At 34.7% G+C, this 25,322-nt stretch overlaps 1 protein-coding gene across 2 annotated transcripts in view; it reads right to left on the reverse strand.

Annotated features, from left to right (window-relative positions):
• Positions 1-19,638, reverse strand: part of elfn1a (extracellular leucine-rich repeat and fibronectin type III domain containing 1a) — a 191,551-nt gene extending 171,913 nt beyond the window's left edge. For both annotated transcript variants that reach the window (XM_087245003.1, XM_087245002.1), the window contains exon 1: positions 19,438-19,638. The gene's annotated coding sequence lies outside the window, so the exon portion shown is untranslated. The remainder of the gene's footprint in view (positions 1-19,437) is intronic.
• Between the last annotated feature and the right edge of the window lie 5,684 nt (positions 19,639-25,322).

Below are 25,322 nucleotides of genomic sequence, written 5' to 3' on the forward strand. Positions count from 1 at the left end.
CCGCAGTCAATAGAATTTAAAAGACATTTTACTTAATTATTTCCTAAACTTTGAAAAGCCACAAGTCCTTAAAGGTATTTACGAAAAAATGGGATTAATGTTGCACTTTAGTAATATGTGGCTGCTGTTCTGAGCCATGATAGTTTACAAATTATTTAAATAAACATAAACCAGACAGGAATGAAAGCAGTTGAATGGAGCATACACCAACCTATAAGATAAATTCAGCCGCAAGATAGCACCAATCGTTAAAGTATCACAAATTGCCAAAACACATTTTTTTTGAGATTCCGACAGTTATATATGTGTCCCACATTGCTAATAAATCACTTATAGGACACATATATTTCACTAAAAAGTCAAATATATGTGTTCAGAGCAAATTTGTTCTTCCAATTTAAAAAGGAATTTTGAAACAACGTCACAGCGATGAGATCATTGTGTAAATTCCAGCGTGGATATTGGCTGTTTGTACCGGCCGGTACAAAGTGACATCATTGAGTTTTCAGAACATCTCTTCATTAATTCATGAGAAAGACTTGATTCGAACCAATCAGAGTGCTCTATTGTGAACGAGATGCAACTTAAATAATATTTAGCTTCGAAGACTCCTTTTATCTGTTACAGTGTGTTGCCAACCGTAATTCAGACAAGTAGGAGAATAATTGTTTGGAGACATGGGTCGTCGATGTTGCGTTTATAAATGTGCTGCAACGAAGGTTTTGTTTCCATTCCCCCCGGATGAGAGCACAGCTCATGTTTGGACCCACATGTGTGGATTACAGGGGTACATATGTTTGTAAGGAAAAAATTTTACCCAAAAGCTTTGCGAATCTGGAAATAGTGAAATCCAGATTTGCCGCTCATCTTCTTAAAAAAAAAACAAAAAAAAACACAACTTCAGTTCATGTTAAATGTCTTGTCTCTAGGAGTTTAAGTGTGTGATCAGTGTTTTTTGTTTATGTTTATTCAAACGTAAATGAATTAAAATCAAGAATAATTATTTAATCTATATGAAACCATCCCCTAAAAGTGATGTCGCGTCGTCAGTTTTGGGCTCATGCGCGTTTTGCACTCACACGAGAAGTGTACCGTGCCGAAGCCTGGTGCTTAATGGCTTTAATGGTTTAATAGCCCTTTAAAAATCAGTGGGCGTGACTTTCATAATAATATATATGTTATTTTTACTGATAGTCAAGATGACTCAACAGACTGTGTTATTAGTTTCAGTGTCCGTTATCTGGAAATGTACCTTGGAATGTCTTGACTTACCGATGAGAATCAAGTATTCCAGACGGCCGTGTAATAAAAACTTACAATAGTTCTGGTTCAGCACTTGGTCACATTCAGCAGTAAAACTACTTCAAATTCCTGCTGAAAAAATCTGCTCTGAAATCCACTGAAAGTGTTGCTCTCTGCTAAATATGAGTGATTTTTCACTGATCCAGGAAATGGACAGATGGCTGAAAGAGTCTGAAAACATCTACTCATTTTTTTTTTCTAACTTGCATGAAGATTGTGAGTTTGCCATTTCAACTCAGTCAAGAAGGAGAAAAAATTCTACTTGGGCAAAAGACACAGATGTGCCAAAACATTATTACCACCTGCTTAATATGCCCTTGGTCCACTTAATCTGATCCTTGGTTCGCTGCCAAAACAGTGCCAACCCAACGATGGATGGAGGCCCATGAAGATGTTCTGTGTCAAAATTTTCTAGCAAATTCTACAACTCTTGTGCGTTTATAGGTGGAGCCACCATAGATAGTTTGAGCTAGTTGGTCCACCACATACCATATGTGCCTGACTGAATATGGTCAATTTTGAGGCCAGGGCAAGACCTTGAGGTTGCTTTCACACTAGCACATTTGGTCTGGACCCGGGTTTGTTTGACATCAGAGTTCGGTACGTTTAGCTAGTGTGAATTTTTCTGAACTCGGGTGCGCACCAACAAACTGTACCCGAGTCTACCTAAAAATGCAATTGTACCAAAAAATGGAAGAGAACCCCCAAGAGTACAAAAAACTATCATTTTCATTATGTTCATTCATGTGTGTGTCTGTGTATCACATACTGTACCTTGGTGACAATCGAGACCGAGCCAGGGCAAACAGTGATAATATCTGCTTATCTCCTCCAAAAACAGATTCTGCAAACATTGCAGTATGTTTTGAACATTTATCATATATATATATATATATATATTTTTTTTTTTTTTTTTTTGCGGCAGATTGACGTGAGATAATTTCTCTATGTCCAAAATCAAAAGACTGCAATGTGCCTACATCTTTCCATTTTGGCTCTTTGCTTTTGTGGCCAACTAGCAACAGCCATACACATAACAGCAGCTCAATGTGCAAGTGTACTGGAGTTCCGAAGGAAAATATACAGTGTGAACACAAACCAACAGAGAAGGTGGCAAGGGAGGACAATCGAACTTGAGTACGGTCTAGGCAACCAAGTGTGAAAGCACCCTGAATCATTTCTGAACGATGTCATGCATTGTCCTGCATTACTCATTATTAAAGAGGCCACTTTCACAAGTGAGTATAGTCTGTAACAATATTTAGCTAGTTGGCACGTCAAACTAACATCAAGATACAGGGTTTTCCAACAGAACATTGCCCAAAGTAAGGGTGTCAATCCTAGTGTCATCATCTCCCCTCATAAACATGTACACTATCATCCATCTGACTGTTTGGGCCATGTAAACTTCTTCCATTGGTCTAAACTCCAGCTCTCTTGTGCCCATCATAGGCCTTTCAACAGCCCCATACACAGCAGAGTGTGATATGCACTCTTGTATTGTGACACATTCCTTCCATAAGCATCATTAAAATATTGAGTAACTTGTGCGACAGTAGACTTTCTAATGGCTCAGACCAGATGGGATAGCCTTCATTGCCTGTCACTGGATTGGGTTTATTTTTCGATAGACTACTGTAAACTCTCACCACTCCTGAGAGGTATCACCTCACAAGAATTGAGATTCACTTTGATTATGAGAACCAATTATTTGCTTAGCATTTAATCCACCCAATAAAACTACCCATCCAATAAATCTTCCCCCAATTTTGTCCCAAACTTTAACCATATCTCACTTCAATAAAAACAAGACTTTTGCAATACTTTACACAATTAGTAAATATTTTTGTAAGCACTATTACGATGTGGACGTTAACAAAATACTTGTGGGTATTGAGGTCATACGGGCAATTGTCGAAAACAGGAGCAAAACAGTATAACAAGGGTAATCCAATAATCATGGTCAAAATACAGGCAAGAGGTCAGACTAGGCGGCAATGGATCAAATGAGAAACAAGGCAAGAATCAAACACACAGAAAAATCAAACCCTTTCATAATGTTCATAATGAAACAAGACTTGGTAATGTGTGAGTAAAAGTGACATGTATATATAGTTCTTGTAATCAGTGGAAATGAGCAGCAGCTGTGTCAGTGTGTGAATGTCCAGATAATTGTCAGCTGTTGCAGAAATCGATAAGCGCAAAGAGTTCTGGGAGTTGTAGTTCATTAAGAAGTAATCTAAAACAAAGAATTCACAGCTGGTGATTGCAATAAACTACAGGATGTAATCGCTAGCGGAGACAACACCACTGGCGATTACAAGTACATGGTATTCAAGGACACCAGATATTAAAAAAGACCTAAATAAAGTTAAAATCGGGTTTATTAGCCCTCCTGAATCATTAGCCCGTTTTTTATATTTTTCCCTAATTTCTGTTTGATATAAATATTTTTCAACACATTTCTAAACATAATCGTTTTAGTAACTATTATATAATAACTGATTTCTTTTTTCTTTGCCATGATGACAGAACGTAATGTTTTACTGGATACTTTTCAAGATTCTAGTAATCAGCTTAAAGTGCAATTTAAACCCAGCAGGTACACAACATCATAAGATGCTAATATTAGGTTAGATTTAGGTGACCGAAATTCAATGTCTAGCCAGCGTCTAAGGACAACATTATTTTGACATCCAAAAACAACGTCAAATTATGTTTATATTTGGTTGATTTTAGGTTGAAAGTGACCAAAATCCAACGTTGAGCAAAATCTTATACTAATGGCATATTGACGCCAAATACTCACATTTATTTGTCAGGTATGACAACTAAAATCTAACATCTGATAGGCGTCATAGTGGTAACTTACACACAATGCCAAGTTGTAACATCATTAGACATTAATATTTGGTTGATTTTAGGCTGGACATTGGACATTGACGTCGGCCTGACAATGAAATTTGACGTCAACCAGATTTTCATTTTTAAACAAAATGCAACGTCACCACAATGTTGAGGTACAACGTCAGTCTGACATCTTTTTGATTTTCTGTGCCTGCTGTTTAGGTTAATTAGGTTGATTAGGCAGGTTAGGGTAATTAGGCAAAGAAGAAAAAAAAAAGAAACAATATATATATATATATATATATTGCTTAAGGGGCCTAATGACATTGACCTTAAAGGGGTTTTAAGTAAAGTTTCACAAACTCAAGCTGCGATCACACTGCATTTTTCTCCCCATAGACTTCCATTCATACGCACACGAATGTGTCAGACTGAAAATGCATGGTTGTGCGTCAAGTTTCGCAGATTGCTGTGTTAAAAGGTTCAAGCTTGGTGAACTATAAATGTCTAATCAACTTGTTTAATCCCGCCCCTTTTCGCAGTGCCATATGACAGAATTTTGCAAACTCATACTCTAGTGTGACCGCAGCTTAATTTCAAGAGAAGCTTGTGATATGATTGATCGCAGCTGGTCTCTCATCTGTAATTATTAGTAAGCCAATCGGATCATTCCAAACTCACTATAAATACCCCGACTAACATTACTCTCTCATCTTCATTTTTTGAAGAATCCCCCATCCACCCCTTTACTCCTTTACCAGGGGGAGCTCTCAAAAACTTCTTGATCTTGTACCCTCTTGGATACTAATTGACTTGGTGGGAGGCCTGCGCTCAATTATCTCAGAGCTCAGGGTTCTCATGCCAAAGCTGCTATTATTATCAAGCAATATCTAAGTTTGAACTATTGGAAAAAAAAAAAAAAGAAGAAGAACTGCTTTTATTCTAGCTAAAATAAAAAATATGACTTTTTTTCAAATTAATAATAATTTGGTAAATATCTGAAAAAGAAAACAAAAATCACAAGTGGGCTAATCATTTTGACTTAAACTAGATATGAACTGGGTTATTGCAAATTAGAGGGAAAATGAGAGTGCATTGGACCAATAGACATGGGGCAAGGGGTCACATTTAAATCTTGGTGGATTTAACATTCGCCAAAGGGTAACTAGCAGTTTCAACTAAGGAGCACAGGGAAGAACTCTTTGCATAACACCAATGTATATGAACTGCATTTTTGTTTATCTGTGAAAAAATACCATGCCTTGTGTTCATCCAGTTGATCAACATTGCACATTGGTTCTGCAACAGTCTTAAGTTCAAGTTTTGTGTAAATGTCTTGGTGGCCCGACAAAAAAAACACAACATGTCATCTCCAAAAAGAGGGAAAATATTTGATATCTGCTGGTAAATGTCGCCATTTGTAAAGTGCACAGTTCATTCTACCGGTGTGCTTGAATAAGGATGAACGACCTGCCTGACTCTTTTCTTTTGTAATGTTGTCAAAGAAAAACATTCTCCCGCACACTTCTTACCATGGACAAGATAAGTCTGTCAGAAATAAAAGAAGCTGCTCTCTCTCTTTTTATGTGATACGCCTCTACACGTGGATAAATTGCCGTGCAGATTCAATTGGGGCTGATTGGGGAGGGGGACATACTAGGACAGAGGGAAACTGGAAGAGTGGACTGTTTGAATTGTCATGTGGGCATGAAGTATTATTTACTGTGATGAACAAGTCACACAGTCAGATTCTAAATGAGCTTTTCCCCAGGAGAGGGTAAACAGTGACACACTTGACACAAAGACAGACATGGTGTTTGCTTTCACAGCTTTTTTTCCTCCTCTACCGCCATATGTACAGCCCCACACGATGAATGATATCACCTTTGTTTCCCCGTTTCATTTCCGCAGAGACATCCTCCGATTTTTGTCAGTTTTACAGAATATCCCAATCTGTTTGAATTGTCTTTAGTGAGCAGACGAAGACATTAATCAGATCTGCTAGTATGAGGCAGTTTTATTTTTTTGTTTCTTTTTCTTCCAGAGGCCAGAAGCATTTTTTGCCAGATGGTAGTTTGGCTGTTTCCATGTACTTGCACCTGTTTCTCAATTTATTTCTGCACTTTCTTTCTCGACACATTCCTAATATCACTGTCCCACTAGGCAAGAAGTCAAATCTTGAAACGTGATAAACAAACCGTTGCAGACTTATTCCAGTTTCATCAGTGCATCAGTGTGTTTCCAGACGTCTTTATTCCAGAGGTTTTTCCACATATTCATTTTCTCAGTAGTGGTTGCTTAATACACAGCTCTAGTCATGAACTAAACCAACTAGCTAAAGTAAGATAAGCTAACCACATGGGGGTAAATTTCATTTAACAATAGGGTGGATAATACATAAAAAATTATCATGAGCAACTTGTGTAGGGGACACAAATAACATGGTCAAATTGTACATATACACTACCTGAAAAAAATGTTGTAGGCTATCCAAGACTTATTAATAAAGTCATCTGGAATGGCATAGAAAGCGTTCTTGCAGGACTCCCAGAGTTCATCAAGATTCTTTAGATTCATCTTCAATGCCTCCTCCTTCATCTTACCACAGACATGCTCAATAATGTTCATTTCAGGTGACTGGGCTGGCCAATCCTGGAGCACCTTGACCTTCTTTGCTTTCAGGAATGTTGATGTGGAGGCTGAAGTATGAGAAAGAGCGCTATCCTGCTGAAGAATTTGTCCTCTCCTGTGGTTTGTAATGTAATGGGCATCATAAATGTCTTGATACCTCAGGCTGGTGATGTTGCCATCCACTATGAAGATCTCTCGCATGCCCCCATATTGAATGTAACACCAAACTATGACTTTTCTTTCACCGAATTTGACAGATTTCTTTGACAATCTTGGCTCCATGCCGGTTCCAACAGGTCTTTAACCACTTTTCCAAATGATCAACAACAAGTCAAGTATTTATTCGTTGCTCTTACAACAGGGATCGATGACAAGACTTTTGTCAGGTAGTGTATAAATGTACATATATGTCCAGAAATGTCCATGTTAAATAAAAAACTTAAGGACAGAATAGAAAATAATTATACAAAAAATAATACAGGGTCAATTCAGACCTAGCACAGTGCTCATTTAGAAAATGCACAGCTAAACAATATGCTAATTGTGGCAGTTAGTGTTAAGTTAACATTATCCCAAGTCAACGCAAATAAAACAATGCATAAGAAAGAGCTTTGGTGTGTTAGTTGCAGTGCACTATGCAACAAGCTAGTATAAACAAGCTAACATTAACTAGATAAGCAACATTTTAATCACCAATATATCATATGACTTATGGAAAATGACATCGGTAGGTTAATCAGAATTTGTTTCCACAAATAATTTACGAATGATTCTGCATCAACTACATTAAAGAGAATTGCTTTATTTACTTACTGGAATTTAATATTAACTGAGCTGCGGCAGCACCCCTGACTCGTTTATGTAGAGTACGTGAGATGAACTGGGAAAGCAAGCAGTGGGCCAAACCATTATGAGGAAAGGAAGGGGGAACTCAACTGCTTCTAAATGCATTTGTTGCGTATTATTTTTACTACTTACACAATTATGTTAGGTAGACATACATATATTTTTCACAATAGTTCTCTCCAATTGTTCACTACAATTATGATCACCAGGAAGAGTGCATTATCAGGTAACACTTTAAAATAATGATCCATTAGTTAAAGCTAGTTAATGTGTTTACTGACATGAACAAACCATAAACATTACATGTATTCAAGTGTTTACTGATTTTTTAACATTAGTTAATGAAAATAAAGATGCTCATTGTTCATGATAACTCACAGTTCACCAATTGTGATTACAAACTTTGTTATATGTTGAACTATGATTAATAAATTTTGTAGAAGATTGGTTATACTTAGATCACATTATTAAATAACTAAAATTAACAACATTTATGAATGGACTATTATTTTACAGTTACCAATTGTTATTATTATTATTATTATTATTATTATTATTATTATTATTGTTGACTTATTATTACCTACAGCTCCTTGAACAACACTCTTTTATCACCTATTAAACATATTTAAGATTTTGCATTATTAAAATGATTAATTTAATAAACATTTTATATTAAATTACTAATCCTAAAGCCAAGATTACTTGTAGACTTTTTTTTTATTATTTATCAAAGTCCAGGGTTTTAATCGAAAGCAAATCCAATGTTTTACAAGAAATTAAAAGTCACCTACATCTTGGCTTTTCATTTTTCAGTGAACTGCCCCTGTAAAAACCAACTTGTTATTGAAAATTACAAATTATATTATTACTTCTTAAAATCAACAAAATCACTGTCAAATAATCATTCCTTATGATTATAATTCATATATTCAGCTTGTTTTAAACCATTCATCTGAGTACTGGGTTTGAAGTTGATGTCTTTTCTAGCGGATATTAAAAAAACACTATTCGCAAGCAGAAAACCAGCATGTAGTTCGTTCAAAGAACGATTTGAGTCAAAGCAGAAAGCACTGATCTCGATGTGAGTATTAATGTCCTTGTATGACTCAGCGAGGGACCAGCTGAGGACAGAAGGCTTTCCTTCCAGCCAAAAGTCTTATTAAGAACTGCACACTACAAGACTTGAGCTTTTTATTAAGAAGCCACCCACAAATACACTGTTGCTTTGTATTTGGACTGCTGCACAACAAGTATTATATTGGCTTTGGAATAGAGTCATAGCACAGGCCTTGTGTCCCATGCAAACTAATTACAGTGATTGCAATATGGACATTTCATTCAATGAGAAGCAATTTTTACAGTGTGTGTGAAGCATATGCAAGCGTCAGCTGTTGCTTGACAAGCAGAGTGATCAAGAATATCGATCCTGTTAAATACAGTGACACTACCGACTGAATGTTAGCCATTATTCTAATCGTATCTTGGAACATTTCAGATTGTTATGATGTCATAATTATTTAATGATTCGGAGGGTGGAAATACTCCAGTTATTTGAATTGAGCAGATTTTTTGGCATTTGTGCTTTTGTGAGTATATGTTTATTTAAGTACAAATAAAGCTAGGTATTCTACTCCACCTTTTTTTTTTTAAATCAAAGCTTGTTAGTGAGTCTGCCCATGCTTTAAACTGAAAGTAAAACTTTTGACCTGAGTTTCAGACTAAAGATATCTGAGTGTAAACAGGCCAATACAAGCTTTGATATCTGAACCAGTAAAAGTCTTTAGAAGCTTTACAGAGCAGAATATTGTACATTAAAAAGTAACTAGTACTCTGAGTAATCACTTTTTTTTTTCACTTTTACTCAAGTACTTTATTTTACATAATACTTTCAATTATACAGTAAGTGGGTATTTGATTTCAGATTGTGTGTTTAATTCTAAACAAATTGATAATTAAAATAACTATATATATATATATATATATATATATATATATATATATATATATATATATATATATATATATATATGTATATATATATATGTATATATATATATGTGTATATATATATATATATATATATATATATATATATATATATATATATATATATTATTTTGATATTCTTTCCTTAATACTGTGCAACAAAAGAAAAAAAGATCCAGCTTTCGTATTACAATAAAAATGTAAATAAACCTTTGTTAAAATCTATTTAGTACAACAGACTGTTTTACACATCAGTTAGTTTGATCAAGTCTAAAACATAATAATTATGTTATGTATTAAAATAATTCAATAAAATCAATCCTTGTTAAAGTTACAAATGGTACAATTTCATATGCCTAAGTGCAGTTTTAAAGTGACAGGCATCAAAAACACATGCAAATGGTAAATTATAATACAAACTCAACATTAAATATTCCGCATTGTGACTATTGCATATGATCACACTGCGATATCAATGCTGAAATGATATATTCAGCAGCCGTAGTAATTACTATTGTCAATTTGTGTGCACCAATAACTACTGAAACTGAATGAGCTCAGCAAATAAAAATAATTGTGGAGTACATATACAAATATACAATATGTTATATTAGAAAACGGTTATTTTAAACATTTTTTGTGAATTGAAGTCTTCTTTTATGATTTGTAAGTTGTATTGGATAAAAGTAAATAAATGTAAAATATTATTACATATCATTACTGTTTGGACTTTGTGCAGCTTTATATACTTAAATAAATACAAAATCAAGCAAACAAACACATGCATACCTACCTAGTGCAAATATTTATACACCTATTCATACACCTTCATTTTGTTCAAACAACATCTTGAAATAAGCACAGCTTGTCTTTTTTACGTCACACAAATGTCACATTTTATTGATGTACCAATAGTTTATGATTATGCTGACCTCATAACCCCTAAATGCACCACAGTCTGATTGATATCTGCACTGCATGCATATCCAACAAAAAAAAGAGAGAGAATTTAATTGAACTGAGAGTGAGAGAGCAGGAGAAAGAGAGAGAGAGAGAGAGAGGGAGTCACTGGCCGCACAAAAACTCAATCAATAAAAGCAGCAGTGAAGTGAGCATTGACAAACCTGTTATGTATCACCAGCTTTAATGGATTCTCATGCATAGGATATTCATCTTGTCCGGCTCCAGGCCAGCAGGTATACAGTCATTCTACTCTGTATCTCGACCTCTAATTACTTCACAGGGAGGATGAAGAAGACGAGGTAATGTTGCATAGCCCTGATACCTTGCAGTGTGGAGACTGATCACTGCTGGAGCTGCCCATACAGTAGTAATAGCCGGCAGTAAACTGCATGGCCATTTCTGGCAATGGATAATCATGCACTCTAAAAAATGAACAATATGCATTTAAAGATGTATCTTAACTTGGGCTTTGTGTGTGGATCAATGACTTGTATGGGATAAAGGCTTCAGATGTAATGTGTGGGGAAAAATCTGGTAAAAAGAATGTAACAATGAATGTGTTTTGCATATTTGTATGCATGTAGGACAGCACGATGGCGCAGTGAAGGACATAATCATCTCACAGCAAAAAGGTCACTGGTTCGAGCCCTGGCTGGGTCAGTTGGAATTTCTGTGAGGAGTTTGCATGTTCTCCCCGTGTTCGCATAGGTAACCTTTAGCTGGTCTGGTTTCCCCCATAAGTCCAAAGACATGCGCTATAGGGGAATTGGGTGAGCTAAATTGACCATAGAGTACAGTATGTGTGTGAATGAGAGTGTATGGGTGTTTACCAGTGATGTGTTGCAGCTGGAAGGGCATTTGCAGTGTAAAAACATATGCTGGATAAGTCTGCAGTTCATTCCACTGTGGCAACCCCTGATTTATAAAGTGACCAAGCTGAAAAGAAAATGGATAAAATTAAAATAAATTAAATTAAATTAAATTAAATTTAATTTAATTTAATTTAATTTAATTTAATTTAATTTAATTTAATTTAATTTAATTTAATTTAATTTAATTTAATTTAATTAAATTTAATTAAATTTAATTAAATTTAATTAAATTTAATTTATTTTAATTTTTCATAAGCCGTTTAGTATGCACTAATTTACATGTTTGTAAACAATAAATAATAAATAAACCATATTTAAGCTGTTTTTGAGAGGGTATTTAATAATGTGCTAGTGTAGATGCTTGTTTGGGTGTAATAGTATAATTTGCTGTTGTTTACTATCCCCTAAAACATATTTATAACATATTTATCAAATATATTATTTCTTTCATGTACTTTATTTAAGCTGGTTTTTACCAGCTTAAATTTTTGGACACCCTGTGAAGTTTTTAAATACTTTTTCTAATGTGTTCCAAGTTATATTGAACAGAGTAGAAAAATGTCACTGTATTTGCTCTTGTATATTTATATATATATATATATATATATATATATATATATATATATATATATATATATATATATATATATATATATATATATATATATATATATATATATATATATATATATATATATTTATTTTTATTTTTTATTTTTTTTTTTTTTAAGTTAGGTCAATATCATTAGCCGCCTTAATAAATTATTATTTATTTTTAATATTTATTTATTTACAGTGGCTGCATCCAAAACCGCCTATTACTCAGTAGGTACTGCATACTACTCAACTTTTAGAAAAAGTATGTTCTATACAGAATGAATGTGAGCAAGTTGCGTTGCTTCACTTCCGTTCATGAATTGTCTCTTATTATATGGTATGGAAGTATTCAGTTTCGGATGCAGTCAGTATACCAAACAAACTACTTTTGTCAAATAATTTGTATAATTTACCTTCTAACATTTTCTTATTGCATTTAAAACTGAATAGCATTTGGTAAAATAACTAGTAAATTTGTATGTACATAACATATTATCATCACGGCAAAGACAAAAGACAAACTAGATTTTTAAACTATCATAATTATTACAAAACAATTACAAAATTATTTTCATTGAACAGCATTTAGGCACTTAAAAAATATATGAAAAACAGTTACAGTTTTTTAGAGGGATAATAATTTTGCCTTTAATCGTATATATTTTGCCTTCAACTGCACAAACAAATATATTTTTTAAGTTGTTCCACATAAAAACTATGCATAAATCCAATTGCACATAACTTTCAGTATCTAACTGTACCACCAACTAACTCTTGTGCTTCTCAGCCACTTTCCTGGAGGACCACCAGCTCTGCACATGTACATGTCTCCTTAGCCAAACACACCTGATTTAAATTATCACCTCATTTGTAGATATTAATTGACCTGCAATGGGTGTGAAAGATAAATGAAACATCTAAAACATGCAGTGTTGATGGTCCTCCAGGACTGTGGTTAAGAAACACTGAACTACCAAACTAACTAACTAACTAACTATAAGCTCAGTTCAGACACTGTACCACCAGATGCAAAACACTGGATCCTCTAAATCAACTTGTTCTTACTGTACTAGCTTTAAGGGTATTGCATTGAACACATCTGCAGCTGACAGTGACACCGTTGGCGTTAGATCTGCAGTCTCCAAAAGTAAACTGAGGCCCCTGCAGTGTTGCTGGTGAGGTTAGAATGGGCCACGACACTCGCTAATCGTCAGCCACGCGCTTAATGACTCACACAAGCTGCTGATTCAAGGTGAAGCTGTTAATGCCATTTGTGTGCTTTCCGAGAGATACAATCGCCACAACTGTGCAATCTTTGCTTTGCTAAATTGAAATAAAACAGCACTCAAGGGCAAAGGCTGTAAGGACATCGGCTTTGTAATTCTAACCTTATCTGCAAGTTCCAGTCACTTATTTAACACGCCGTTGAGGCCCGCCAGATGCTCACCGAAACCTCCATTTTCTCCTTTTCTGAGAACTCGCTTTAGATTTTAATTACTTGTCAATTTCAAGCCGTCCCAAGGCTGTCAGTCAATCTCTCCCAGCGCGTACCAGTGCATTGCTGCCAAGAGGTATTATGTTCGGGATACAATAAAACTTTAAGGAAGACACTGCTGGCAAAAACATAGGTTTTTTTTTTTTTTTTTTTTTTTTTGGGGCCTTTTTTTGGGGGGCCTTTTTTTTCATGCAGTGATCAGTTAGGAGCTTTTGGTCTTTTAGGATTTCATAAAGCATTTCATCAAGTATGTTTTTTTCTTTCAGTGTATTGGAAAGAAAATATTCAAAATACACTCTTAAGTTTGTTGTTGTTGTTGTTATTTTTGTTTTGTTTTGTTCTTTCTCTTAATGCCTGATGTTCCTACTGGAGCATCAGTAAGGGTTTGATGGATCTCAAAATCATGCAGTCACTGCTAAAAAGGGTTCAAATATGCAAAAGATGCAAGAAACCCTAGAATCTGCAAGATTGTTTTAAAACAACAGGCAGTTTACTGTTCAGAACAAACAAGGGACTCATGAACAACCATCACAAAGCAAAAAATAAGTTGTAGACCATCAATAAGCCACAAATAGTATTAGAAACAAAGGGTTCACAAACTTTTTAATTGAGTTATTTTGGGTAATTTTTTAGCTAGATGTTTGTGTCTTGTGGGCTATATGTCATTTTTAAACATAAAATATATTATGAAAATCCTTCCCATTTTAACAGATTCTTTAAGGGTTTCATAAACTTTAACATAACACTATACTATTATATATAATTTATCTAATTATATACATTATATTCTACAAAAACTGAAAAAGTATTATTAATATTATTATTATTATTATTATTATTATTATTATTATTATTATTATTATTATTATTATTGTCATTATTATTATTTTTATTAGTATTATTTTTATTATTTTTTGTGTCTGTTTATGGTATTTCTATATATTATTTTTGTTATATATTATGGAAAAATAAACCCTCTGCAAGAACATTTGACTGATGTCAAAAAATACTGAACCTGGCTTTATCCAATGTGTAAATGTATACGCTAGATATGTATGCAAATCAATGCATATTTAATGCATTGAATATAACCTAATTTGCATATTTATACATATCATTTTACAAAATGTGTAATAAAAAAACTGCTATTTAATCATAAAATTGCAAATCCATCAGAAGGGTAATCATTATTATTATTATTATTATTATTATTATTTATAATAATTATTAAATAATACACAATTAAATCTATATTTTTTGAGCAATCACTTTGGATTTTAATTACTTACAGGGATAAATCATTGTGTTCAACAGAAGATAGAAGCTCAAACAGGTTTGGAACAGGTAAAGGTTGAGTAAATGATAACAGAATTTTCAGGTTTAGGTAAACTAACCCTTTAACATTTCAAACCATCCTTAAACTCACAGTCTAACCATGCCAACATGCATCGGTACATTGCTGCCAAGAGGTATTATGTTCAGGATACAAAAACCAACCTAGTCTCAAATCTTCATGCCACTATCTATCGAAGCCTCTGGAGCATTCAGGTATAGTAAAAAGCTTTGTTTGCTGCAAGACATATCCAGCTGCTAATGTGTGTTGAAGCGCAAGGGACATGGCCACAGGCTTACAACATCTCCATCAATTTAAAATCAAAAGGATGCCGTCTCGGTGTGTAAACAAGCAACATCCATCAAAAGTACATCCTTCATATGGCAGTGAATCAAAGGCCAGTGAGGCACTCAAGTCCAGCAGCCTGTTGAAGAGTTCAGGACCACGGACAGATCCTGCTTCCCCATTCAGACTCAGCTCTAAGAGACTGATGGAGGAATAGAGAAATAGGGCTCTTATTGTCTCACCTAGTTGGGTAAAGTTCCAGCATGATGCCGATGTGGGGTTATTGTAAGAAATTCATTTTATCTGTAATTTAAAATGTCTAAAGCAAACTGTGGCCCATGCAGCTTAAATAAAAATGGTGCTTTTGAATGAAGATAAGAGTTTGATCAAAGGTGTACAAGACCTAAAAGGCTTCAATGCTTCATGTTTTCTTTGTAAATTTCTGACTAAAAACTGGATAAAAGGTGGATTGGATTATTTGTTGGCAAAAATTGATCGCACTGGATCAGCATGTCATCTGGCAGAGAGTTTCGTCCACACACTGCCTGTACTGTTGAAAATATCACCACTGTCGAAGACATGGTACTAAGCCAAGAGAACGCACCATGCACCCATCACTGTCCGACAGATTGCACAATAGTCTACTAATTAATGACTCTGATATGTAAATGTTGCTTTATTTTTGTGCATGCTAATTTAGTTCGCAAGCAATACAATTTAAGCATTTTTTCAATAGTTGGGTTATTATTGTTGAATGAAATAAATACTAAACTTATTTAATTGACAGTGTAATCTTTTTTTTTCAAAACATTAGTTCTTATCTATATTGCTTACAATATTTACTTTTCCTTTATCAATTCTATCATTTTACAAAATTTCGATAATATTTTGGTATAAAAACAACAATAAATTTACAGATTTTATTAAAATTTGCTTCATTTTTGTAATAATGAAGCCATGGCAAGTAAAAAACTAAGCAAATACAAAAATAGTGAAGCTGTATGTGTGCGCATGTGCTTGCATATATTCATGTGCATGTCTGCTTGTGTGTATGTGCACATGTGTGTGCATGCGTGCAAGTGTGTGTGTTAACAGCTAATATATAACAAATATAACTCCTAATCAAATGTATCATATATGTATCATTTATTATGCATAATATAATAACATATTTAAATATCTACTAAAATACATCTGCCTTGCTCTGGTTGGATACTTTTTATCATACTACAAAACATATATGGATATATCCACAAGACAACTCTTATATTCCACAATGATAAATCAATAATCGCAAACATCTCATAGCTTTGATTGCATCCAATGTCTATGTAAATATTGTCTTTAATTTCCCCCCTTTATGACGGTACTCATCTCTCCGACTGATGGCTTCACAGCTGTCCTTCTCCATTACCAGCACACACTACACTGATGACTACTGCTGTAAAAGCCTTGCGCCTCACATAACACCAACAACTGCACTTGTGTTTTATGACTCCATGTATTAACTGAACACATTGGGCGGCCACATAATTCATCATTCGTTACGCTTTATGTGAGCCCTGCAGGCACAAATGCTTTTCATAACGCCAGATAATATGATATTATAATAAGCATTGTTTTTCCAACACTGCACATATACATATGGTCTGTCCATCCATCCATCCATCCATCTATACATCTCTCTCACTTTCTCTGTCTTTCTCTGTATCCGCTGCACGACTGCTCTCTCCTCCACAAAGAGCCTGGCTCAGACACCTTGCATACAAAACAGCTGACTCAATCTTCAAGCTGCATAATCAAGATAAGAGAGATGGAGAGAGAGAAGAGAGATGCACGCATCTAACAAATGATGGTTTAGTTTTGTGAAACACTCTTCTCTTAAAAGTGCGTTATGGTTAGGCACAAGACGAAAGTCGAGAATGATTTAGGTTCGCTGTTTAACAACTGATTAAGTGATTTTCAGTCCATCAGAAGTTTAAGGAGTGCAATTTGCCTGTATGCTATATATGTTCAGGCTGTAAAGCAACGGTATGCTTTTTAATGAATGATTTTAGCAATATAAACATGCACTAAGATCCTAATTAAGAGAGTTCGGGCTTATTAGGATTCTGGATTTAACTCAGGAGTGCCTTAATGTCCCCAATAAGATTTTTATTTATTATTATTTTTTAAATATTGTATAATGTAGTTTGTTTGATTTTTTCATGTTTTTTACTTATAGTACCAAGTTGTTAAAATAGTATTTATTTATTTATTTATTTAAGGGTTTCCCTGTTTTAGCTTCACACACACACACACACACACACACACACACACACACATATATATATATATATATATATATATATATATATATATATATATATATATATATATATATATATATATATATATATATTGCTTTTTACTGACAGTAATGCATTTTTAAAATAGTATTTGTTATTATTTTTTTATTTATTTATTTAGTATTTTTATAGGACCCTGTTTTACTTTAAAAAAAATATGTCGTCAATTTAACATTTACAACTATGATGATATTTTAAAAACAGGCAACATAAACTCTCATGATGAAAAGAATATACAAAAGCTGTCACTGTGGGAAAAGTTAGCTTTTCTAAATAAAACCCCTTTCTACCCCTATTACCATTAATTGGTGAATGTTTATATCTTACAGGTACATATCAGCATCTAATGCGTAGCAAATAATATCTAAGTGTTATTACCACAGTGATGGCTCTTTTGTACTTTTTCTGATAATACGTTCTAGTCAAAACAAAACATCTCTTTAGGACGCTGCTATTTACATTCCTCCTGGATATCTTTTAAAATCCTAAAAAAAAATCCATTCAAGAGAACTTTGATTGTCATTTATGTCATAAAATAAAGAAAACAAACAAAAAAGATTGTCCTGCCAAGTGTATTTGAATCTTTTGAGGAGCATGGGTGCTTTAGTTACAAGCTGAGACAGCGTCGCTCTGTTTGCTGATCCAGTTCTTACTGGAATACACTGCTTTGACAGTAACACAACGAGCTGAGCTCTTTTCTTGAATCGTGTCGCTCGGATGACCTACTATGCTGAGGATCATTCTGAGGGTGAGTCTCAAACTTTAACTGTACAGTTTTGTCAAGTCAAGAAATCAATTGTGTTTACTGTACACACATTCCCCAGTTTAAAGCATACAACACATACAACAACCATTTACACTGACACCAAGTGATTTTTTCCCATGTGTTCTCTATATTTAAACTCCCTTTTGTGAACTGTTGATTTAAAGAAAAAGTTTTTCTAAAGCATAAATGCTGGTTCACATATTCCTGAATCCCATGGAATTATTCCTCCGTCATGCATTCAATCTTAACTCAATTATGATGTCTCTGAATAATTTATAAGTCTTCTAGCTTCAAATGATTTCTTAATTTAGCAATCTGAACGTGAACTCCACATAGGGACAGCCATGCACCGCTTTTATCCAACACTACACATAACGGGTAAAAACAAATAGTCTTTGTGAAAATAGCCTTCAGTAAGCAACACACTTTCAGTGGACACCACTTTGGAAATGAACACAGGTTTCGGATGGGAAAACTTTCCCAGCTTTGTTTTTGTAATCGCACACACGATCTGCTAAGATAAGCTTATTTGACGTGCACATATCGCACAAATGGCTACTCGGTAAAATCTAGTGACTGAAGACTGAAAGAGGCTATCAGCTGTCAGTTTTATGGCTGAAGGCGAACTCTAGCGGCAAACCAACCCAGGCTGCTGTCCAGGGTCCTGAAACCTTTGGCGATATTCTGGAGATAAGCGAATAAAAACATAAGATTGTCAAACATCAACATCGCTAAGTGAGACGCTTCAGAGTTCAGCAAACCTAAACTAGCGCGTTTACTTGGTTAATGTAGCTTATGAATCCCCATAATATCGCAGAAATGCATCGCGTGTCAAATTACCCCATGAATAATGTCAAATGATTCCAAAAGAACGCGCTCACAAGTCGCGTACACATTAAAGCGTCGATACAATTCAGCATTAATGTAAAACGAAGCGAATTAACGCTCGTTCTTACGAGCGCAGTCAAACTCTACCCATAGACGATGCATTTCTAAGTTCGACAAGTCGCAACGAGGCATTTGTTGCAATTTCGCGAATGTACAAGAGCTACATGGATAACTTACATTTCTCAGAATACACTTGCGCTCATTCCGTTTCTCGTCCGACAAACCCAACATTTGAAGCGACGTAGATGCGACATTCCAAAGCATTTCTCACTTACCTCTTTCGCAGAGCGAAGCAAGAGTCTCTCCGTAACCAAACCGGGGTCCCTATGTCACCATGTACCCCCTTGACATTTTCTAAGAGGCAGTAGATACCGGACGGGGGCAAAAAAAGCACAAGGTTCCTCTTGGCCTCGGAATACAAAGAGCTGCAGCTCCTCACTGCGTCAAGCGCGATCCTCAAAGATCCATTAAAGAGCGAGTGATTAATTCAAGGCAGAGCCTTTATGTATTCCGCACAGACAGAGACATGGCAGAGTAGTTTTGTCTGTCATAACGCGAGCGACAGCGCCTTATAACTATTTCCAGTCATTTATTAGTTGAGTTGAGGAGCGGGACTAGAGCACTGCTCATCCACAAGTCCAGTTAGGGCAAAGTTAAATCTCATAATAAGATTGTAGGTTACTGCGAGGCTATAAATGGTGTGGGTTCGACACTGAAGGCAAGAGGGATGTGTGCCACGTGAGAGAACTGTACAGTGCAAAATGTGACATGTTAACACATCACTTTTACACAGCAAGCAACTAAACTCGGAGTTACTTGCGAATTTTAATTCGACTTGAAGAAGCACAGGAAAACAATGACGCCGCTGGTCGACGGAGGAATATGTGGATTATTTAATTATATGCGAAGTTAGAGCTATCGCAATACCTGTTGTGCGTGCTATTGCTTTTTTATAACGTGGTTTAGTTAAGGGTTACAGCTGACAATGTATAGAACCGGAATTTAAATATGCTACAGCTATTTCAACATCGCTAATGTTGTATCGAATGACTGATCATGCTTGATTATTTAATACAACGCAGTGCAATAGCCAACTGAATAGTGGATTAAAAGTAGTTTAACCTTTGTAGGACACAAATTAAACAAATGACTGTTAGAGGACGTTGTAATGCATAATAAAACAATACGATCAGTGCAGATTGATTATTGATGAAAATGAAAACACAGCATTATAATACTATTCTCCAATGAACGACTCGGTTGAGCTGATTCTTTTAGTGAATCAAAAACGCCCAAAAACAGTTAGAGGGTTCGGGTGTTCCCCTAAATCGTAAGCCAGTGGAGTTAAACTCTGTTAATAACGACGGAGTTTACAATTAAGGAAACGATCCCTGTAGCAGAATATGAGCAAAAACTATTTTATTTCCGACATGAACTGTTATTGTATTCCGTTTGGTGACATCAATTATGCTGCCTTGAAACGTCCTTAATCACACTTAATTTTGATGGTCCGTTTGTTGAATTTAAGTTACAATGCATCTCTATGCCTCATTAGATTTTAAGTAGACTGTTAGGTTGGGGTTAGGGTTAGTTTAAGTTGATATGTACTTGCAAAGTTTCTTATAATCAGTAAAATGTCAGTTGAAGGAGCAGTATCAGCAGAAAATAAGAAGGCAGTCTACTAATACTCAAATGGACCATCAAAATAATTTGTTTCCCATGGTTTTATTAGTAAGTGCATCAGCCAAGTTTTTTGGAGACATTGATTACCATTTGTGCAACTACAGCTTTGCTACAAATATTTTGATATAGTCAGCGTAGCAATATCATGGCAATTTTTTGTTTACCATACAAAACATTTGCTTGATAATTTTTTTTGATTGATTGATCGATTGATTGTGTTTTTACACTGTAAAACCCAACAGTCAGGGTTAATTAATGAAATTAAATGAGTGTAGTTAACTCAACATTGACTGAAAGTTAATTCTACTAATTTCAAAAGAGTTTTGAACTCAGTGTTGTAGGTAATGAGTTATTTAATGGCTCATTACTTCAACATAAATAAAGTAAGTTCACAGAACTCATATAGAGTAACTTGAATGGTTTGTAGTAATTGGTTTCCTCAAACAGTTTGTTGCCTTAACTTACTGCATTTTACAGTACTCAATGTGTTTATGTTCTCTTCATTTAAAGGGTTTTACTGTGCTCTAAATTGCTTCATTTACTCAAAATGTATTAAGTTCACAGCACCCATTAGAATTAGTTTTTGAACTTAAACGGTTTGTTGCAATAGGTTTCCTCAAATCGTTTGAGTTAACTAATTGGTTTTTACATTGTAATAAAACCATTGTTAGTTTTTATACAGGCTTTCTACTCATAACAAACACAATTACAACTTTGCCATGTTCAAGTGATTAGTTGTTCAAAAGGCAGCATGTTTGTTCTTGCCATAATTGTGCTAATGATTCTGGTTTTGATGCAAAGAGATTATGCTTTTAGTGAATAAAATACATACAACATATTATAAATTTCGATTCATTGGTGTTTTCCAATTATTTACACTTACAAACTACATTATAGGATGATAATTTCTGCTCTGACAACTTTAAGGTTGAAAAGGTAAATAACATGGCTTTTATTGGCATTTTTAGTAGTTGCTAATTCAGAAAACAGTAAATTTAGGTTCATTTATAAACATTTTGGATACAAGTCATAAGAACGTTCTTGAGTCCTGTCTGGCTCGAACTGCATTAGCTGAAAATATTTAAAACACTGAAATCTTACAACTGTGAAATCATGACATTTAGGTAATAAGTCAAGGCAAGGTTTAACCTTCTAGATATTATTTTGGCATGGATTGTTCCATAAAAAAAAAAAAAAAACTATTAACATTCCTCCATTACACTGTAAAAGAAATCGTAATTTTAAAACGTAAAAAAAAAAAAAAAAAAAAAAACTACTTTAAATTACAGAAATTTACCAGAAATTTTAATTAAAGGATTTTTTTACAATCTAAAGTCCATTATTTAACTGTAAATTTCTGTAACTTATCACCAATTGTTTTACTTTTATTCCAGTACCCTAGATGCTGGGGGGCAAAAAAATAATAATAATAATTACAGATTTTTTTACAGTGTACACAAACAGTTCTTTATAGTAAACAAAATTATATTTAGATCATTAAAATATTTAAATGATGTTCTTTTGAAGAATTTTTTATTAAAATGTGCAGTAACCAATAACCAATAAATGTGTAGTGTATGAAGAATCAAAGAATAAATACATTCCTTAATCCAATTCCCATTCTTTATCCACACATTCCGCACCACCAGAACTCCTAAAATACATGAATCATACAGAGAAGAAATGGAAAAAAAGAAAGAAAGTGAAACAAGGCTGGCATCATTCCGTATTGACTTTCTGCACTCTTGAGAACAGCACCTATCCGCCACATCCTCAGAATGCACTCAGTCACAATTTAAGCCTGGTAAACCTTTTGAGGCACGACTGACAGCCATTCTTCATACTTTGTAACCCTGGCTCTCTGGAGGCTGTGCTTAAAGAAGGAGCGCAGACAGGAGCTGCTGTGGGCTCTGCTGCCTGAGTGTCTGGCGCAGGATGGATGCATTGTGGAGGCTGAAGTTCCCCGGCTCTCTGCAGCACTCATAAAGAAGCACGCAGGCACTGAGTGGGCATCCATCTGTAGAGAGGCGCTGGTGATCTGGTGCATTACCCATAGAGTGGCCAGGCTGCTATGTGTGTGTGTGCGTGTGTGTGAGGATCAGCGGTCTGCACAGCTGCAGGTCTGGGGCTGTCAGCACTGACTGCTCATTAGAGTGGGCAGGCTGATGTGACGTGGCCAGGTTAAATGCTCGCTATTCCTGCTATAGGTAGCAGTCAGTCGTGCCCAATCAACGGGGGTGAGACAAGGGGTGAAAGCTGATCCCTTTGTAAGTTTTATGCAGCACTGCACTGTAAATGCTGCAAAGAGTCTGTCTTTATTACAAATTAGACTGCATTTCTTGACAAACACATTTTCTTTTCCTATTTAAACATACACCATAGCCATATTTATATTTGGAGGGTTGACAATTCTGTAATTTGCATCTTTTCTAATGAATTCCAGGTAATTATTGAAGATAACGTGAGTTGGTAAACACCTTCTGCTTGATTTGCTAGTATATTGTGGGTTAATTTGATACCATTACTGTATACTATACTGTTTTTGTGTAGGCCTATTGAACTTGTCAAGTGCAGCTCAATGACATGAAGAAAAAGACTGTACAGCTTAAAAAATAATAAGAATCATAAGTGTAAATGAGTGATGAATATATTAAATTGTTGTAAGATTTAATTAGATCATGGAGAGCTGATATGTAAACAAATGTAATGCCCAAGCAGCTTAGTGAGTGTGGATGGCATTTTTTATATTAGCAATTGAAATAGCTTAAACAAGCATAAATAATTGTAAGCAGAAGTGATTAATAATTGTAATAAATAAATAGGATTTAATAAAAAGAAATGTCTTTAAGAAATTTAACATCTTTTGTTTGATTTATGAATACTATAAACATTATAAACAAAACTTTTTTTTTTCTTCAACTGTAAAATTTTACAATTTCCAGTAACATGTATTAGATTATATTACTGGGTCACACTTTATTTTGTTGGTCCATTTGTTGAATTTGAGTAACATTGCATCTAGATGCCAACTAATTCTCAAATAGATTATAAGTAGACTGTTAAGCTGGGGTTAGAGTTACGGTTAGTGTAAGTTGAAATCTACCTGCAAAGTTTCTTATAGTCAGTTGAATGTCTGTTGAAGGAGCAGTATCAACAGATATTAATCAGACAGTCTACTAATACTCAAATGGACCATCAAAATAAAGTGTTTCCTATTGCTGTTTTTTAGATGAACAAGTAATCTGTGGAGGTTGGGAATTAATATCTCATCTCAGCCCTTAAAATAAAAAAAGTCTTGAAACACAACTGCTCACACTGAAAACGTTCCTCTATATACATTTCTGGAGAGTGGCAAATATGTCCCAGGAGATTCATTTTTGCAGTTTTTGTTTTTGCGAATCAACCAGAGGCCGTTGTGCGCTTTTAAAAGTTTCTCTGGCGAGGGCCATTTGCACCTGCTGTTCTCGCGTAAATCCACCAGAGGCTGCTGTCGACTGACTTACTAAATGACTGACTGACTGACTGACTGACTGCCTGACCCACCCTCTTCCTTCCCTAAACCCAACCAATAGGGAAATTACCAACCTACGTCACACATCACGTCACACAGGTTCAACCGAACACAGTTGCAAAAAAAAAAAAGGACTGGTAGCAATAGCAAGCATGTCGTGATGTGCAGTGGTGATGTTCCATACTGTCCATATGAAAGTATCGACATCTTACCGCCCCGTAGCATTCGTTTTAAAGATGAAATGAAGCCATACATACTTCTGGCTAATAATTTGTGATCTCCAGTAATGTATGTAGGGCTATATTTTCAGAATGAGATGTTGCAACCAACAGTGTCAGATCTGTACATTAGGTCTTAAAGTGACTTCATAGTCTCTTTCAAGAGCCATACCTTTAGTTTTCAAATTTAGTGTAAAAATAATTTTTAAAAAATTATGTAGGAAGAAAGGTAAAATAAAGTTTACTCTGACATTGCGCACATTCACGTTATAGCTGGAGCCAGACCTGATATGTATGCACATTATGTGAAAAATATCATGAATATTTAATTGCCTCCTTATTTTCCTAGGTCATTGTAAATACGGATTAATCTATATCCAAAATTAAAACAAAATGCATTTATTTTGGTACATTAATGCAATATATAAATATATCATACCTCTTATTGTTAGTTATAGAATGTTTGTAATTCAGTGGCTTCATTCTATAATCAGTCAGCACTGATACACTGCACTTTACATTGTAGATTCAATTTAGATACTGATTAAAATAGTGTGGCAATCTATGGCAGAATGTGTAAGACAATGTTTCATCACAATTAGCAGAAGAATGTAGGAGATCTATAAAGGGAACCAATATTTCTGGCATTATGTGAGAGACTGAAACGAAGAAATGCTGGAAATCTTAATCAATACTTATTAAATTTACGTGACCCTGGATTATAAAACTATATCATAATCATAAAGGT

The sequence above is a fragment of the Danio rerio genome, chromosome 3, assembly GCF_052040795.2.
Source record: "Danio rerio strain M-AB ecotype USA chromosome 3, GRCz13ab, whole genome shotgun sequence".
In the NCBI taxonomy this organism is placed as follows: Eukaryota; Metazoa; Chordata; class Actinopteri; order Cypriniformes; family Danionidae; genus Danio; species Danio rerio.